This window comes from Myodes glareolus, chromosome 5, assembly GCF_982192425.1.
Source record: "Myodes glareolus chromosome 5, mMyoGla1.1, whole genome shotgun sequence".
In the NCBI taxonomy this organism is placed as follows: Eukaryota; Metazoa; Chordata; class Mammalia; order Rodentia; family Cricetidae; genus Myodes; species Myodes glareolus.
In genome coordinates this window covers 45,823,621-45,843,307 of record NC_142030.1, presented here as the reverse complement: position 1 = coordinate 45,843,307, position 19,687 = coordinate 45,823,621, and the positions used below count along the sequence as shown (strand labels likewise).

The 19,687-nt window shown below is 45.8% G+C and overlaps 1 protein-coding gene and 1 long non-coding RNA gene across 13 annotated transcripts in view; one reads left to right on the top strand and one right to left on the bottom strand.

Annotated features, from left to right (window-relative positions):
• Nucleotides 1-989: 989 nt before the first annotated feature.
• Nucleotides 990-6,578, bottom strand: LOC148122071 (uncharacterized). Of its 3 annotated transcripts, XR_015737877.1 has the most exons (6): nt 6,457-6,578; nt 5,729-5,878; nt 5,271-5,438; nt 4,379-4,458; nt 2,881-3,084; nt 990-2,067 (listed from the first exon to the last, which is right to left on the bottom strand). It is a non-coding gene; the product is annotated as an uncharacterized LOC148122071 (long non-coding RNA). The 3 variants fall into 3 exon arrangements; XR_015737879.1 differs by lacking the exon at nt 6,457-6,578 and having other exon boundaries at nt 2,881-2,985; nt 5,729-5,862; XR_015737878.1 differs by lacking the exons at nt 990-2,067; nt 2,881-3,084; nt 6,457-6,578 and adding an exon at nt 3,265-3,997 and having other exon boundaries at nt 5,729-5,862.
• Thrb (thyroid hormone receptor beta) overlaps nt 5,701-19,687 on the top strand; it is a 337,375-nt gene continuing 323,388 nt past the window's right edge. For 2 of the 10 annotated variants that reach the window (XM_087906289.1, XM_087906284.1), the window contains exon 1: nt 5,701-5,838. The gene's annotated coding sequence lies outside the window, so the exon portion shown is untranslated. Of the gene's footprint in view, nt 5,839-6,541; nt 6,683-6,946; nt 7,066-19,687 lie in introns of those variants that run through there. The other 8 variants (XM_087906290.1, XM_087906285.1, XM_087906286.1 and 5 more) reach the window with 6 other exon arrangements.

Here is a 19,687-nt window from a genome sequence, read left to right as displayed (position 1 = left end):
GGAGACGAGCTCTGTCGATCTGGTCTCTGGTGGGCCCTGGGGTTGAGAAGATGATCTGAGATGGTATCATCATGGGGTCAATGGAAAAGAGAGAAATAACACAGGAAAACGGAGGACTGTGTCAGGGAAATCTTGCTTTTTTTTTTTTTCATAACAACATGGTCTTTGGAAAACTAACTCAGGACCCTACTAGAAGTAAAATTAATCCATCCTGCAGACGATGCCTCAGTGACCTGATAGCTGCCAAGAGAACCTATTACCAAGACCAATAATCATTTAATTCCTCTTCAAACTAACTTTCAAAGAGCTAAAAATGAAGACTTAATTTAAAAACATCTTGGTACCTTAAAGAAATAACACAAGGTTTTAATTTTAAAACATCTTGGCATTCTTGTCTCACTTTCTTCAGTCACTCATGGATGTATTTTAATTCACCAGAAACTTTTTAATATTTTTATTCTTTGTCAATTAAATACACACATACTTTGGTCGTTTTCACCCCCACTCCTCTCTTATCTTCTTCCTGCTGCCCCTGAAGCTCCTCATTCCAATGAGTCCTTCTCCCACTGCCGTACCTTCTGTTTTGTCTTCTGGATTTTGTGGATTATTGGAATTGCTCACATGACCACAGGTGTGTGGCAACTGGCCAGGGGCTACCCTAGTAATGATCCCCTGCCAATTGCTTTATGGTGGCGGGGTGATGGAACTATCTTAGCACCTTCAGTTTTTGCACAGGTCTTTAGTATGTGGTGAGTTCACTGCAGCTGCAAACAAACCCTGTGATTAATGGCTGCCTAAGGCAATAGTCGCTTTCAATTTTGACTGGAGACTTCAAGTTTGTAATGATAGATAATATTCTAGATAGACTCCATCTGATTTCAAATATTCTGTTTATGGCAACTGTAAGGATGAACTGAAGTCAGCAGGTGATATTTGAACATCCTCTAATTGATCATAATTATTCTGGCTCCTCAAGAAGTGTCATTACATTACAATTGTTATACATAATCACAAATTATTTATTCAAGTCTTGTATATTAAATAATACATATTATTATACACAATTATTGCATACTATTTATATTTTGTTAATAGAATAACTCAAATCTGGTTTTGGTTTTGGCCAGCAATTCTATTCCTAAGCACGTGCCAAAGAGAGTATGAGTGCAGGCATCCATAAAATTATTTAAGAATGTAAATAGCTAATTTATTTGTAATAGCCCAAGCTAGAAAATACCAAGAATTCATCAACTAGAAACTGAATAGACAAGGTGGCTGTGTTATATGGTGAAATATGGAACAGAAAGTTAAAGTCAAATTTTCAAATCCACACAATCAAGTGCATTTATCTAAAAAAGTTATTTTAAATGAAAGAAAGCAGATATAAGAAGTAACATACTTTTTGGTAATGTTTACATAAAGATCAGGATCTGAAGAAACTAATCAATAATCACAGAAGCCCAAAGTGATCACCTCTAGAAGGGCTATTGACAGAAAAAGGAGAAATTTTCCATATTGCTGGGACTATTCTCTATGTTGTCTTGGCTGTTAATTAGACATAGAAATATAAAAATTCACTGAATTGAATACTATGATTCATCTGTTTTCCCATGAGTCCACTTCAGGTCACTAACACTCAGGTCTCTGAATTTCTTTGGAGGTTAACTTTTTGCTTTCTCTATTCCTGCCTGACCCACTCAAGTCTATTTTCACTGTACTTTAGAAGGATATGATTTATAATTCATTGGAGTTTGGCCTGGGGGCAGGTATAGTAAGGTAACACTATATACCTCAAAAGTAATCGATAAACTTCCATGTTTCAACAACTACCGCAGAAAAAGATGTTTGTTCAATCATTGGAAGAGTTTGGTTGGAGAAGGCTGTTTCTCCTCCACGGTGAGTGAAGAATCCAGGCTTCTTCCAGCTATCGCTTATTAGTAGTATGTAGGTGAGGGAAGATGAGAGGAGGGGCTTCATCTTTGTGGCTAAGGAAAATCCTTCACCCTTGCTGGTTAAAGACTCTCCGGGTGCTGTTTGGCAGGAGGAGCAAACAACTCCTCACCTATGCTGTGTAAGGAAGTTCAATAAAGTCATTAATTCTCCAGAACCGGTAGAATCCTGTTTCTGTTTGTTGTTGGGAACTGAGGAGGAGGGTTAGATGTTTACATTTCCTCTAGGGGAAGGTATTTTAACTATAGGGTCCATGCTTCTCAAAGGTCAGCTTCATGAGGATGTGATCTGGACGGCTGCACTGGCCCCAAATTTAGTACTTCTCAACCTGCGGGTCACAACCCCACAGGGGTGGCATACCAGATATTCTACATATGAGATATTTATATTGTGATTCATAACAGTAGCAAAATTAAAATTGTGAAGTAGCAACAAAATAATTTTATGATTGGGAACAACACCACACATAAGGAACTGTATTACAGGGCCGCAGCATTAGGAAGGCTGAGAACCACTGGTAGAGGATCCCAGGGCTTTGGAGACCGACACATACCTGGCTGCTCCGATCTCTGCTCTCATCAAATTGGCATCACTCACAACTACGTCTTTGAACTTGTGTTTTATAAGGGAAATCTGATAGGGCGAGGGACCACGTGCTTATACACCGAAAATACAGAACGCGCGTCTGCCACAATTTTTCACTGCACCCTCAAATGTAAGAATGTTGGTGTCCCATGAACACAGACTGCTGAGAACTCACAATGTGTGAACTTGAGCAAAATCCAGAGACACATGAGGCAAGCATGTTCCATTGGCAACTGAGGAAGTAGGACCTGGCCAACCCAAGAGACTGTCCGTGCTCTCTTTTTAACAGGAACTGACTTTGACCCAGTTAATGGCAACTCAGGATGCCCTCATGTACTTACTTACCTGTGGTTACTTCTCAGAATTCACTAGCTGATGGCCTGAATGTGAAGACACGAAAGGAAGGAGCCTTTTCAGGTCTCTTGAACACAGCACTAGGCGGAAGGTCCCCTGTTGGCATGCCAAATGAGCATGTATCAAGAAGTGGAGGTTGCTGTGTTCTGCATTTGCACTGCTCCAGTGACAACAAAACGCATACACAAATATGAGCTGCAAAGTATGAACAGTGTGGTTTTATGAGTTATTAAAACCTCTTTGAACTGCATTACACACTGACATTGCAAAATAGATGAGTTTTAAAGCGTGTGATGATAATTTGAAACATTTGTTTTTCTGTACTTAGAATATTAAATGACACACAAAAATTCCATGACAGTTCCAAAGACAGAGTGAAGCAAGACATAGCTTTTTATTTTCTACCACCTTGACAATTTTTCATGACTTCGTTTTGTACAGGGACTAGGGAATAGTGCAAGCGTCTCTCTCGAACTTTCCCTCTCTCGGCCTCCTAGTGACAGCTCCATTCAGCTTCTGAGGCCAGTCTTAGTGGATCCCTCCTCTGCTGCACTCCGTTGGCTTCCTTGCTTTATCTCATCTTGAGATATATACTTCTCATCATGAAGTTTATAGTCAGCCTTCCACTTCCAGCTCTGCATCTGTGGAGCTAACCAACATCAGGTGAAGATGCTCGGAAAACCCTGCATGTGCACTGAGCACGCAGGGACCTTCTCTTCTTGTTAATCCTTTAATACACTAATACCTATTTGCATAGCGTTTAATCTGGAGGCGAGTTACAGGTCAAAGAGGGTAAGTGTTGGTTACATGCACACCCTCTACCTCATGGAGTTTGGCCATCCACAGATCTGCAGAGGAAGTCTGGAAAGTCATCCTAGGGATGCTTAAGGATGACTCTGTGTCTTCCTCAGGGGACCGCCATCCATCAGTTTGGAAACTGTCACTTTCTCTGAAAGGTCTGTCGTGAAACGCTATGGGTAGATGTTATGATTTTAGCCAGCTGAGATGGGGGAGAATACCTGGGCCTTCATAGAAAGTAACAAAAAACCTAGAGACTTTGACTCTCCAGGGCTGGGTCACAAGACAGAGGAGCAGGCTTCAGAGACGGCTGTTGAGTAACGGAAATGATTTAAGGTTCCACTCTCTCAGAAAATGTATCCACAACTTCCTGAACCTCCAAAAACTCCCTCTGCGTGAGTTCTTTGAGACTGCCCGCACCCACACCTCTAATTCCTCATGGTAATTCCTTGTCATGATCATCATCGCTTGTATCTGGTCAATTCTAATGAACTTTATTTCTCCAACAGGATTCTGGTACCATCACAGACACAGTAGGCAGGAAGACACAGTAGACACAGCAGACATTCACATCAAGCTGAAAATTTAAGCCATGCCGGCATTACGAGAAGATCTTTTAAAAACTCAACGCATACACAACAAACATTCACGAAGCACTGCATCTCTCTCACCATGTTAAACAAAGACGTACATAAACTGCATGGTGGCTGCACTGTGACCCAAGCCAGCTCTGTTGGACTCAGTGTTTCAGGTGAACTAAGATGATGGGGTCTGAAAATAGCGAGTGTGCACCACATTAGTCAGCAAAGATTGGCCCGGGCACCCTGGGCTCCCAGGTTAGAATATCTTCTGCCTTTCTGATCGTTCTCATGACTCTGTGTTGTCCTGCTGTGTATCAGACTCTGATGGCGACCCCTCTTACCACCACCTGGCTGTCTCAATACTTGCTCCAGTGGAATCCTACCAGATCTCCTTGTTTGAGTGTCGTGATTATATAACATAGCAACAGGCAGCCTTGTGAATTGTTGTGTCATGTGACTTATTTAATACTTTAATTGACTATTTAAGAATTTGCCAGGCAAAGTGAGATCAGAAAGACAAAACCATCTGAACAAAGAAAAGGAACATGTTTTTGTGGATTTGTGTGTGTGTGGGGGGGGGTGTTATAGTTCCTTTTCAATACGTGTCGTTCTTGAGAAAGAATTCAAGGGGAAAAAATAGCTCCGATGTAAACGGAAGAAGTAGTAAAACATCCCGGAGTTCTTGGGACCTCTTGATTCCCCATACACCAACCACCCTTACTTATTACAGAGCTGTTTGCAAGGGCCCCCTAGAAGACCTGGACCTAGCTATAAAACTGCCCTTGCTTAGCTGCACCTGGCTTTTCCTCGCGGCCACCAGGGGGCTGTCTGGGTGGAACTGGGTTGGAGACTCTGCAGCCTTCCTCCAAACCAACCAAAACATCCCAAGGCAGCTTTGGAACAAAGCCCAGGAACTCGCCTGCAAAACAACCCTCACTCTAGAGCCCACAAGTTATTGGTGTGGCTTCATTCGGGGCGAAGAGTAAAACCCAAATGTCTTACGAAGAATCCAAAGAGTAACCGAGTCTGCGAAGGCCGCTGGGAAAGACAACGTCTTCGCCCAAAAGCTGCTGTCTGAAGCTTTCACTCCTGAATCTGCTGAAATCTTTCTATCCAGGCAGGGGACAGCTTCAGATTCACCGCAGTTGCTAGTGCAAACCTTCACCTTTCCTGCAGGCGGCCAAGGGACACCGGAAACAAAACCCTAATCACCCGTGGGAAACCCAGAAAACTCTTTACAATGATCTAGACATTATTCCCTCGGTTTAGTTACAAGTCAGGCAGGTTCGGGGCACTGCTCTGCGTTACCTGCGTATATTGAAGAAGGAATTTCAAGGTATTTCTAACACTGTGCATAAGAACATAATTGTATTCTGTCCTCAAAGTAGTTTGTCGCAACTGTAACTTCCCACTGGCAGCGTGTTCTCTGAGTACTCGGGCATTTTTCCAATAAAACCTACCTCCGAGGCGCAGCCTGGAGACGGCCGGGGTCATCTGGAGCAGAACACCAGTCGCCCGCTGTGTTTTCTCCTAACCTGAGCGAGCGCTCACTTGGCCTTCAGGACTTGAGGTATGGACATTTCGGAGTTGTGTGCTTGTAAGGACAGAACCTTTTAAGGGTAGAGATTATTATTGTCTTCTGGTTTTATTTATGTATTTCCAAGACAGAGGCAAAAAAAAAAAAATGAGGCGTCCCTTTAAACCCTACTAGTGGAACCAGCCCGGCACACACTCCCAGGAGGATAATAGAGTGTGAGAGGAGGACACAGCTCGTTTAGGCCAAACAAAGTGTGGGGACTGTATAGCGTCCAGAGCCCCAGGAAGATCTGAGCGTCCCGTGGTCCCATGCGCGCCACAAGTGGTTTGGGGGCGGAAGGAGGAGCGCGGCAGGTGTCGCCGCGCTCTCGGGCGAACCCAGAGTGTTGTGCTACTGGAGGTCCCCTCTATCTCCCGTCATTCACTCCCCACTCCCCTGCCCGCCCGCCCCCACACACTCACGCGCGCGCGCGCACACACACACACACACTCCTGCCTCTTCAACTACAGGAATGACCGCCCAACTACAACCTCCGCGCGCCAGCAGTCGGGTGGGTGGGCGCGCGGCTACCAGACCCGCAGCTACGTGACCCCAAGGAGGGTGGCGCACAAGACGCTGGTACCACGGTGTCGCAGAGGGGGACGCCCGCACCTAGGCGGCAGGTGCACAGGCGGCAGCGCGGGGCACCCGAGTGGCGGGCTGTTCGGGCGGTGACAGGGTGCGCGGCCGAGAGGCCATTTCGTCGCTGCGCTCCAGGAGGAGCTGGGATAGCCTGAGCCAGTCGGGGCTACTGCGCGAGTCAGACCGGCTGGAGAACCAGAGGGGACGAACGGTCAGCGACGCTCCTGCCGGCGTGGAGCCGGCGCCCCAGTCCCGAGTAAGGCTGTGCGCCTGCACCCCGGGAGGCGGGACCTCGGGCCCCGCACCTCGCCGCCCTCGCAGGTCGCAGAGGAGGGGTTGTCAGTGTCCTGGGACCCGCGGAGCGACCCCGGGCGCGGGAGGAGAGTTGACAGGTCAAGGGAGTCGAGCTCGCAGGGTGGCCCGCGCCACACGGGACCCCGCGGCGGAGGGGGCGGAGAGGGGAGGAGACTGCAGCTCCGCCGAGCACGGCGCAGCCTCGGGCGGGCGGGCGGCCGGCGTGACGCGGCGGGATTAACTTTGCATGGCTAATTCGAGCACCGCCGCGGAGGCCACTGGCTGCTCGGCCGCAGCTCGCCCGCACGCCGCCTCGGGGCGCCACCGCGAGGCTCCAGCGCTCCGGTAACGTGGCGCGGCGGGGGCGCAGGGGGAGGGCGGGGGGAGGGCGAGGGCGACAAGTCCTGTGGGCCGGGCACGAGTGGTAGGCGCCGCGGCGTGTCCCTGTCGCGGGCCTCTGCGACCCGGTTCCTCTCGGGCTCGGGCACCCGAGTGCAGGAAACTGAAGCCCGAACCCAGCTGGGCACAGGCTCCTTGTGAAATGGAGTTTGGCATCCTGGGCGCTGAACCCAGTGGAAGTTTCCATGAGGAGGAAGTTGTAGGACATAGGGGTTCGGAAGAGGCTGACAGGAGCGGGGGTGGGCGTTTTCAAGGGACCGTGAGTCTCCTGTCCCCCTCTTTTTCCTCCTGCCCCGGAACTCGAGGGTTTGGAAAAGAGAAAGATCCTGAATGTTACATGCGCTGGCCAGAGCCTGGCGGTTCTGCCTCTCACCGCCTCCGCGGGCTCGCTTGCTCCAGAGTAGCTCTTTTGCTTTGCTTCTCTTGACGCAGCATCTTTTGGGGTCGCTCCGGTTGGTGGTGATCCAGGTGGTGTCGGCTGTGAGCCCCACGATCGGGAGAGGCATCTTTGGAGAGTTTCTATTGCTTAGTGTCAGTTGTCATTTTGAAGGAAGATTTCCCGTGACCACAGTGGGATTATTATGGGAGCTAATTCTTAAAGCCTTCTGGTTTGTTTTTAGGAGGGAGGGGGCGGGGTGTGCCTTAGTGGGTTGTTTATGTGTTTAAATTAAAGGCCAAAAGTATAATTTGCCCCAAATGAGAAGTTTTTAAAGGGTCTGCTAGGCATTCCTAGAGTCAAATAAAGAAAGGAGTACCTGGACAGGCAGGTTGGGTCTCCCATACTGCCTTTTCCAGCGTCTGGAGAACTCAAAGGCTCTGTTGAATCAGAAAATAACATTGACTAAATCCTCCCTCCTCAAGTCTGGTTGATCCTAGGTACTAGTGGTCGGTGTTAAAGACCTGTTGTGAAACTGAGCAGATCAAGCATTCCTTGTTCCGTGCGTGAATAGGAGAACACGGCAATTTTGTTAATGATGAACATGTTAAGCCCCATAGATCTGCTGGGAAGTGTCTTTATACGATTTGGCTTTGGCTTAGCTTGTTTGTTGACACTGTCATGAAATGTTGCCTCACTGAATTGCAAAGGAATAAAAATTTCTTTTTGGTTAAAAAAAATGTTCCATGATTCATTCTGAATATTCTGGATGACTGATCTCCCAAATTCACCTCAGCTTGTTATTTCTCGTCCTGAAAGGAGGCATGTGCTGGGAACCATTAACGAAAAGGTGTTTGAGTAGGAAGTATCTTGAACAGTGGCAAACTTTAGGGTGTTTTCATGCTGATTGGTTGTGCTTCAGTTGACCCTGGCAGAAATTAAGTAAAAAGTGCTTTGCTTGGGGCATTTTTTTATGTGAAGAGATTGGTGGAGAGCAATTTATCATTTGCCTATGTTAAATAGATACTAATAGAATCCTATTTTTAAAGGTTTATTATGTAGTGGAGGTGGAAAAATCTGCTTTATTTTTTTTAAGTAAAAGTAGATGGTGTTGAACATAGCTCCGTAATTGTTTTCCTTTTTAAAAAATAATGAAACAATTCTTTTTGGCATTACAATGCAGAAGCATAATCTCATTGACACGGAGGTATTGCTAAATAAAGTAACTGGCTTTAAGAGCAGAGTAAATAATCCAGCTCTCCCCTTCCAGCTTCTCTGTGGTAAATTTTGCTCTCACAAGAAATGAGTTGCAATTTCACTGTGATCCAGCCCCCCTGGGAAAGGTGCTCTGTTAAGCTCTCCTTAGGAAGAGAAAGTCGAGGCCCCCTCCTTGCCTGTTTGTAGATGCTGGGAGAATGCTTGGAGCCACTAACAAGCTTCCCTGCTTTCTGTACAGTAAGCTCGTCTTTTTCACGGCAATCAAAGTAAAGGTGATGAGTTTCTTTCCCATCGTGCTCTGGTGTAGGCTCCAGGTCACCTTCTTAGACAGCCTTTCCCTGAGCACTTGAGGGGAGCTAGTCCTCCATTCTCTCAAAGGTCTCTCTTCTGTTTGTTCTGCCCTCTCCGCTATGTTCAGAACTGTTCCTTGGATATTTGTCAATTTCCTTTTTGAAACTAAACTCTGAATATTCTAGACGACAGTGTGGAGTCTTGGAGGACCACAGTGCTGACTGCTTCCTTCTCTTTTGCTCTCCTTGCATCTGCAGGGATGCTTGGCACACAGTAGGCACTGGGTACATTTTAATTGAACGAATTAGAGTTTGTATGCCCAGACATTGTCCTCCCCCAGAAGCCTGACTAGGTACTTCAACCATTGCCACTTTGGACATGCCATATCTGGTGAGGTGTGAACACACGCACACACATGCACACACAGATGCACATGCATACACACACACACACGCGCACACACACACACATACACACACAATTAAGACTCAATCTCTGCATTTCTTTCTCATCCCTTGTTTCTCTCCATCTGGAAATAATGCTCTGCCTTTCTGCATAGTTAATTCTCCAGGTTCCTCCTGCTGGCCTTGGCCGTGTACACATGCTCAGTTGAGCTTTTGCTGTATGTGTCCTCAGTCCACTTGATGCCTGATACCTTTATTTCCTGAGTTTCAGCAAAAAAAAAAAAAATCTTCCTTGTTCCAGAGGCATTGTCAAGACCAAGAGTGAAACTCCTGACCCTGGGCATCACAGGTGAACATGAGGACTTTCTTGCTTGCAGGTCTTGGGAAGGTGGCAGCTCAGAGGAGACCAAGGGCTTTCAACGGTTGTGTTTAGGCTACAAAAATGGTGGTTGGAGAAGGGGAAATCAGGCTGGGTGCACCACAGCCTAGAAAAGTTCTTGATGATAGATTTATAAATAGCCCGCTCATTATTATGTGCTGTTAGCCAACCAGGCTTTGCCTGTGCCTCCTTTTTCCCTCTTTCAACAACATATTCTCATTCGGGTGGTTGTGAAGCATATGCATATGGTTTTCATAGGGTACCTAAAGGGTCATCTAAAAACTATTGTGCGTTGCAGTTCTTGCCAATTCAGAACTCAAGGAAATTGCAGTTGATAATCGTGGCAATTTATTTTCATAGAGAACCAAGTTTTAGAAATGTGCCTGAGGAGATACATAACAAAACCCCGCAAAGCAGGGCTGAAGAGATGGCTCAGCAATCAAGAGTGCTCGATGATGTCGCAGGAGACCCGAATTTAGTTCCCAGCACCCATGTCAGGCAACTCAGAACTGCCTGTAACTCCATCTTCAGGGGATTTGATGCCCTCATCTGGACTCTTTGGGCATCTTCACTTGAATACATATAGCTTCACACATATACCTTTCTTTTAAAAAAATAATAGTGAAAATAATTTTAACTAAAAAAATTCCTACAAAATAATTAATGCTGGTATTGTTACTAGCGGGAGGGAAGCACAAAATCAACGTTTGGGGGAATGAGGAAGATAATTACACCAAAATCCAAAGTGCTTACTGCTTTAGCATATTTAATTTAGTGCCAAACTTCGTGGTAGCCAGGTTAACAGAAAAAGGGGGATGGTGTCTATCTGGAATTGATAATCAAGAGAACAAACCAGGTGTCATTTGTAGGGTGTTCTCCATGGTACCTGACAACTCTTACAAGGTCACATGAAACACAATGGGCAATATTTCACCAGAGTCACAGAACATGAAGCTGAGCTCTTTATGTGGTCATGTCTTTGGCCAGCTCTCAAGAGGAGACAGCTGCATAATGGAGAAAAAAATTCCCAGGGTAAAGTCTCTGTGGGACTAAGCTGCTGTAGTTCAATGGTACAGGTTCTGTTACAGCCCCGGTACTTAAACAGAGCTCAGAAAGCTAGCAGAATGAATAGCTAACATGTTCATCAAACTAACTTTCTCAGAGAGCCAGTGTGTCAGCCTGACTTTGGTCTGGAACAACTAGAGAGGACAGCAAAGCTGGGTGTTTGGAACTGACCCTAGAGCGGCACCACCTGCGCAGGGACCCACTAACGCTTTGTGCCTTGATCTCCGAAGCTCTGTCTTTCAGGGTTGTCTGTTTCCTTCTCTGTTCCACTTCTAAATTGTGGTGAGAGCCTTTGTGTGATGCTCCCCATCACTGTCCCTGAGTGCCTTGGAGAGACCTGGGGATATGGATGCTGATGCACCTGTTGTTGGAAGGGAGATGGGTCAGGACTGGGTAGTGTTTCTCTTTTCCCTCTATGTCTGTATAAGCACCATCTCTCAACATGGCTTGGCTGAAAATGAATGTCAGGATTACATCATGAGCCAGGGCACGTGGCTGTCTCTGTGATTAGGACCTCAGCTTGTGTCAAAGCGGGATAAGCAATCCATGGCAAGTGAGCCTCCTGATTGCTTGAAGGTCGTTTTCATGCCTTGCTTTAGTTTCTCTGTCTGCAGACATTTTTCCATCTACTGTGTACCTGGCCCTGTCACATGCTTTGAAGTTAAGGGGATAGCCAGTAACAGGTGGAACAATGTGCATAGGTTAAGTCCAGGTTTGCTGCGGTGTCCTCCACTGAGGAAACAGAAAGCCTGTTGGAGTTTCTCCTAAGACATCTTAGCTAGGGCTGGGGTGGGATAAAGTTTGTAAGAGCTTCCTGTCTTGTTGCATGGTGTGAATCTCACCAGAATCCACCCACTGATGCCAAGTGCTGAGGACTTGAATGTGTTCAGGGTCGATCAATGAGTTTCTGGCCTAGCATGCTCATCTTCCACTTTCAGTTCCAGAACTTTCTAGTGCATTATGGAACATCTAAAACACAGAATCAGAATCACATGCTTCCATAGTCTCCTCTCAGAGATCAACTAGCTAGGAATCGGGATAGTGATTGGCATCGATGTCAATGTTCTTGGGTCTCTAGTGCCCTAATTTCGGGAGGGCACTGGAGACTTTGTATACTGGCGCTCTTGGTCATTAATAAACCAATATCTGTGGTGAACTCTGCTGCCTTCTCTAAACTGACTGAAAGGCCTGAATTGGAACCCAAGAGGCTTGGCAGACTGTGTCTAGGGAAGCATCCTGTGGCCCTTTCGTCACCGCAGACATACGTCTTCATAAGGCACACCCTTGGACATACGCCCAGTGGCCATAGATGTTCATAACACATTAAATCATCACAATATGTATATCTAGTCTTAAAGCCGAGAGTAACCAACCATATTTGAGACTTCATCCAGAAAATATAATCTTGAGTTGTGTGCTAGGCATTGATTACCAAAAATTAGTTGATATTTATGTAGATGATTTTAAAAGACCAAAACCAAAAGGGCAGATTCATGGTTCAACTTACGGTTTTAAGATGTTTTTGTCCTATACATCCGAACTCCGTTTTATCTTCTTCATCCGCTTTATCTTCACCATTATGTTTTTTTTCTAGTTTTCATTTTTCTGGATCCTGTTTTACCAACAGTCGCTCCCCATGTACCAAACACATTCTGCATGCGTGTTTGTATATTCCTAGTGGAACATGGTCTCCTAATGGAGGGGCACATACAACATTTAGGGAAGGTCAGACTAAACTCTGTTATTCGCTCCAGTTCCCAGAACCCAAAGAGGAAACTATTTCTCTATTCTGCAGTACAGAATTTAAGGAGTTGGGGAAGCCATGAGTAGTAGCTCACCCGAAACAAAAGGGGAAGTGCAGTTGGGCAATTGACGTCCCCGGTGTGTGTTTCTGTGATGGGGAGATTGAGAGGCTACACATGGGTTAGTGACAGACATTCAGGAACCCACGGAATGTTCTGAGCCTTTGGCATCTGTTGCTCTGTCAGGATGGTTCACACATTGCCTTCCACCACCTCTTTATTCTCCCAGGACTGTTTTCCCATGGTCCAGCAACATGGGCCCAGTGAAGAATCCTTGAGGCTAACAACCATGCTAATTGCGACTTGTTCGTCTTTCACATTTCTCTTCTGTATGCACCAATGGCTCACCAGCTTCCATGCTCAATCTCGCAGAATCTGTCTCTGTGACAAGCATGTGTCATGGTCTCATACACAGTGGCGAAGGCACTGCCCATACCATGCTATGAACTGCCTCCCATGCTGAGGTCCCAGGCCATAGATTCTACCAATCCTTTCCTTCTCTTCTCTGACTCTTCGATATGTTAAGAGAGCTTGTATTTGACTATTAGCTTGTTTTGTTTTTCATCAATCGAGTCTTGGAAATCCTGAGCATAGCCACTTAATATAAAATCTCAGAGTCTCTTTTTTCACTGTTGTGTGTTATGGACATGCAAGAGTTAGGAGGGTAGGTAGCTAAACCTATGCCGTCACCGTATTCTTCGAGTGAGTGTGTGTTACAAGCATGTATGTGTATTAAGCAACAAATGGCCACTGTTACTCATGAGAGTCTGTGAAGCAGAGTTCTTGGAATCGCACTTTCAATACTCATGCTTGTTTGCTTCAGTCTCTTACTGCATTTCATCATGAATGGAGCATGTTGGCTTGTCATGAAAAAAATAAGAACCTTTAGCAGTTTGTATGCAATACTGACACCACCACAGAAGTATTTTCAATGGGTTTGAAGTCCTATTACTTTTAAAATATAATAATAATAGTGATAATGATCTACATAGTCTCTTTACTTGTTTTCTAACGTTTAAAGTAGTAATTTCCACAAGTCGTAGAGTGATCCATCTCTGTTGTATTTCCGTTTGTGTTTGCAATCCCATCTAAGCCTTACTGTAATTTCTTTCATCTTCCAGTAGCTACAGATCCTGACTAATGCACTTATATCTGAAATGTAGCCATAGCAGGGAAATGTAGACGACTGTATACTCTTGTGTGATTGTTTTCGTTAAAGAAAAAGAGGACCAGAGGCACTAAACACAGATTGCTTCATTCATAGATAGATGGATAGATAGATGGATGGATAGATAGATAGATAGATAGATAGATAGATAGATAGATAGATAGATAGACAGACAGACAGACAGACTGACCTTTGATATTGATTGATTCTGTAGTTTGGTCCTTACAAGGAATTGAACAAATCGCTGTGTTCCCGGGCCTTATAAGGTATCAAACCCTGTTTATTTAGGTTGCTAATTTTATTGTACACTCTGTAGATTCATAATTAGAAGGTAAAGGTGAGCTTGGAAATGCATTCCATATGTATTCTTTACTATTATTTCAAATATGTTCTCATGCTGGGCACAGTGCTGCGCACACCTATAATCCCAGCACTTGGGATACTAAGGTGAGAGAATCATGATTTGAGGTCAGCCTTGACTCTGTTTGTCTCAAGCCCCAAAAAAGGAAGGAAGCTGACAGAAATGCAAGGAAGGAAGAAAGGGGAAGATGAATATATGCTCAGACTCAAGGAATTTATCACAGCTTCACAACTGAAGTTTCCATGAAACAAAGTTTTAAATATACGGACCCTACCCTCGGAATCCATTCATTCCTTCAGCCATCCTCAATGATTTGAGCATGTGCTAGGTACCAGGAGTGATACAAAACACTATGACAAACATTTAAAAAAAAATCTTTGCTAAGGAACTGTGCAGAGTCTTCTGGGACTGTGTACAGGAGGTGACCGTGTAGTGCAGTGTGTCTCAATATCAGGCAACAGTAGTGTTTGGGGCCAGATAAGTCTTTGGTGGGGGACTGTCCTGTACACTGTAAGTTTGCCAGCTACCCACGAATGCAAGGGGCACCAGTTGTAACTGCCAAAAAATGTCCCCAGGGTTTGTATGATGGGCAGCAAAGCTGCCATAGTAAGAACCAGTGGCACAGAGATGAGGAGGAGCCAAGACTGGGTGGTGGGTGTGTGGGATCTGTGGACCATTGCACAGAGATGAGGAGGAGCCAGGCTGGGTGGTGGGTGTGTGGGGATCTGTGGACCATTGCACAGAGATAAGGAGGAGCCAGGCTGGGTGGTGGGTGTGTGGGGATCTGTCTGACTAAGCCTGGATTCATGGAGTATTCACCTTCTGCCTCTTTAATATGTAAAGATCCAGTATACGGTGTGGACCATGGATGTCTAAGTCCTGTCAGGTGTTGAGTATTCACAGTAACAGCAGTATGGATACTGGACAAGCTCTTATAGTTCTGGTAAGTCCTGTGGTGTAATCAACACAACACGCAGTGGGAATGCATAGCTAGGGATAGAGAGGGTTCTGGACGGAAAGAAGAGGAACTAACATAGAAAGTGGGCATACTGTAAAGCATTCAGAAACCTGTGAGGAGTCTGGTGCATGCACGCATGAAGGATGGCAAGGGAGGCTGCGGGAGCAAGCAGACCTCAGACACCTGGGGCTTTCCTGCCCAAGGAAGGAAGGCCGACTTAGCCTAGGTTCTTATATGTTGCCAGATGTCTTTGGGAACAGGTTTAACTTTCTTCAATATGTGAAATTTTTTTCTCATCTTAATTCTGATTATATTTTTAGCAGGCTGATTTTATATTTGGGGGAGTTTCAAATTTGATTTGAAAACAGATTACAGGTTAGGTTGTCTTTAAGATATTTGCAGATGAAGTTAAAGACACAATTTTATGTGATCCTAAATCACAATGTTAACTGTGGCTCCTGTGTCAGCCATAAATACAGTTGTTGCGCTTCCTGTGTGACCAGAGAGAAGTAATGCTGGTGTTGTGTTAAAACTCATTATTTAGTATTAACTATTGATACTCTTAACTGCCTGGGATTTGGTTCTTTAATTGAAATTGTAAAGGGATGGTAGAAATGAATGAATGAATGAGAGGATAGCATTATAGAAATACTACCGAATTACAAATGAAAGTAGTTTGAATAAATCCCTTGGTTTATCAGAGCTTGAATGTGGCCAGTTAGACCATGTCATTTATCATTAGCCCTAGATTTGGCAAGAATTTTCTGTAATAGTCCATATAGTGAGTATGATCTACTTTCAAGACATTCAGGATCAGTTGAAGCTTTTCGGGTCCACAGCTCTGGCGAGTAAGCAGCCATAGCTAATAAGTAAGCAAATGGGCACACCGTATACCAATAAAGCTTCGTTTTTGAAGTGGTGTGGTGGCTCGAGGCTAGGGAACCTCTGGTAGCACTCACAGCACTGTCTGAAATTATTTTTGATAATCACTTTAATTGATAAAAGCAACCAGTGAATTTAATTCTAATCTGTATTTTATTTTACTCACTATATTGGAAACATTGACATGTGAACAGTCTGTCAATGCTAGAGAGGCATTTAAATGTCCAGTATCTTTGAAACAACGTAATACTTGAGAGATGTCATAGAGCAGAAGGCCGGAGACGATTCTGGGTATGTTGACAGAGGTGTTGAATTTTTTTCCCCGAAGTAAGTGTTTTAGGCTGTTAAAATGGTGCATTACCTAAGTTTGATTTACAAAACATTAATTTTCCTAGTATTTATTATAATATTGCTTACTAAAATTGGTCATCTCTTTTTTGGCTATTTTACCTTTCTGAAAACCTTACTACTTCCTATTAAAATATTTTATTCTAGGAAGCAAGGAAGGCAGGGGTGTTGCTCAGGGGTGTTTGCCCAGCAAGTTTAAGACTTTGGGTGCAATTCTCAGTAAAAGAAAGAGGGAAGCAGACAGACACGGCGACTAATAACCAGAATCACACTGGGGATACATAAGAAGTATGATGGGATGCATCCATTGCCCTGGGTCCAGCTCTCTTGTGGTCAAGTCTATCTCTGCTAATTTAAAGTCTGCAGTTCCCAGCACGAAGCAGCCAATCCCGTCAGCATCTTCACAGAGGCAGCTAGCTTGTACGGAAGTGAAACTCTTGGTGTCCTTCCTGCTGTCCAGTGATGGCACCCACAAAAGGCCCCAGTGATACCCTGTCATGGAGCAGCGGGGGAGGTGGGAACCACTTCTATTACTGGCCTCCTATACAGTGCAGAAATGGAAGATCCTTTGTCCTGCATCAGTTGTGAGCTTGACACGGGAGAGGTAGAGATCAGGGCCTGCGGTGAGTTAGAGGGAGTGGACTTCAGCCTCAGCATCCAAGGCAGCCAATAGAGAGCCTGGCCTTGCCGCCTGCCGACTCTGCCACCTCTGGCGAGTAACCTACTGGCTTTGAACTTCAGTAACATCAACAGAGTACAACAGACATAATCCTGTTACAGTTTGCAAATCCTAGGACTCTTTAAAAGGCTACAAGAGGAGCCCTCCATAAAAATTTGACCTTCAACAACATTGAGACCTCAAAATAACCTCTGCAAAGGAGAATGCCAGGATGCTGCTGCATTGCGAATGAGTTCCTCCCTTGTAGCCTGCTGTGGAGAGGGGTCCAGAACCTCCATGGAGATCAAAAGCTACAGATATCCAACTCCCTTCTAGGAGATGGTATAGTAACGCTGCTAGCATGATTCAGTGATGGAGGCTTGAGTTCAATCCCCACCACCAAAAGAGAAAAGCAAAAAGAAATAAAAATGAGTACAGTACACACACACACGCACACACACACACACACACATGCATGCACACACACACACACACACACACACACACACACACACACACAATTTTCTTTTTCACCAGTGCCTGAAATCTTGCCCGGCACGGGCTGAGCCCATATGGAGCTTGCCTAGCATCCTGGAGACCCTACCTTTGGTTTCCAACTTGACAATAGAGAAGAAAGACTATGTATAGAATCAAGATTGAAATCCTCCCTGACTCTGTCCTGCAGGCCTGTGCCCCTTTGGTGACACTGTTCTTCACCCTCTATTTACAGGGAACACGACATGTTTATGTCCCCTGACGCCAGTTGTGTTTTTGTTGCCCAGTGTCCAGCGCTTCTGTTTGTCAAGGGGGCGTTTTTTTGTTAGAGTTGAAGTTCTCGGAGGGCAGGACCTGCTGTTAAACTAGTCTGGGGCTGTCCTGGTGAGGGCACACCCAGCAGGCAGGTGCTGAGTAATGCTTTCCTGGTGTTTTGGCCAACCACACGTGGGTTGTTTTCATATAATTAGGATGAATCTAATTTTAAAATGAACACCCCGGTGTCCTCAGATGACCTGGCATATACAGGGACAAGGCCTGCTGGCCTGCGGTATGAATAAGGGAATAGGCCTGCAGAAAAGCTGGCTGCTCTTTGCTCTTAAAAAAGAAAGAAAGAAAGAAAAACCCATGATCCAGTCCCAACAGACCTAAGATAGAATGTCTCTCTCCTCATAGGTTTGGAGAGAATTAAGCATCCCTAACTGGAAATCCTCCGTAAAGGTGAGGTGTAGCAAACTGCACCTTCTGCTGAGTCCCAAGTGTGTTCCCACGGTGCCATATGTGAGCAACCCCAAGCTAGGGAGGAAGGTTCCAAACTTTGATGACAGCAAGAACTTTAGGTGACAAGTTCCTGCTGGGCAACAGCCTCAGACTGACATCAGACAACCTTGCTACGCACACACATGCACACACACACACACACACACACACACACACCAACAAGCATGTGCCACGCATGTGTGTACTCACGAACATAGGCTCTGTGTAAGGAACTGTTTAGCCACAGAATGATTGTAACAGGTTTTCTAGTTCCTAGTTTTCATAGTGACCTTCCCGCTTCGGGTGTCTAGTGGTTCAGAATTTCCACTACAAGGAAGATGGGTGCTGGGGTGTTGCTTTGAGGGTCTGACAATTTATGTCTTTCCATTGCCTCCTGATGTTTAAAACAGCAGCTGGGTTTTTTGCTCTGTGGTTTTTCATTCCCACTGGTCGTTCACTGAAGCCTCTGGGATCTGTGGCGGTTACAACAGCCCTTGCTCTTCACCCTGGCCTCGTCCCCTCTATAGCCAGGCTCCTCCCCTTTCTCTGAGCCATGTCCTGTTACTTATTAGAGCTCTTGTAGCCTTGTGGCGCTTTGACTTGAGGGGCTGCAGTGACTAATGGGGTGTATGCGTATGCCCCCAGCTCCTTTGATCCGTGCTTTCCTTGAGCAAAAGATGTGGTTGTGCTTATTCCATGGGAGGGAATGGAATGTGCCTGAAGTTGTGTGTCTGGAGGCCTGGAAGGAGTGAGGCCGCTCCAAGGCTGTGTTCTTGGTCCTGCACTCCGGATCCTCCTAAGGGGGTCCAGTGGATGCTCCACACCCCATTCGAACAGTCTTCCCTCTGCGTGTTGCTCCCTGCCCAGGACTCCATGAAGATCTGCCCGAGGAGAGGTTTCAAGTACACACCACCACCGGTGGCAGAGTAGGAACTGGGCCAGGGAGAGATAGCCATCCCTGAGAACAACAGGCAGTGCTGTTGTAGATGCTGGGAAATCCCAGCTGACAGGCTAGGGAGTTCTGCATCATCTCCCAAGGCAACCAGTGTGAATCTCTAACATGCTGGGGTTGCCGCGTCAGCAGACAGGAGCAAACTTCACCTCTGGGCAAAGGACAGCAGCTGCCAGCAGTCAGGGGACAAGGTGGCTGGGACACAGCAGTGGTGACCACATTTCAGCCCTTTCTCGTTGACTTCTTACCATGCAGCCCTCTCTACCTGAGCCTTGCTGGCCTTCTCTGGGCTTTGGCTTGGTTCTCAGAGGTTATAGGCAGCCTTCAGCGGAGCAGGAAAGTGATCCCGTCAGCTGCTGTTTTCCCGCCATCAGAAATGGATCCACGGAGGCAGGAGGCACACCTAGCGTTCCTCAGGGCCAGCTTGTCTCTCACATTCTGCGAGAGAATGA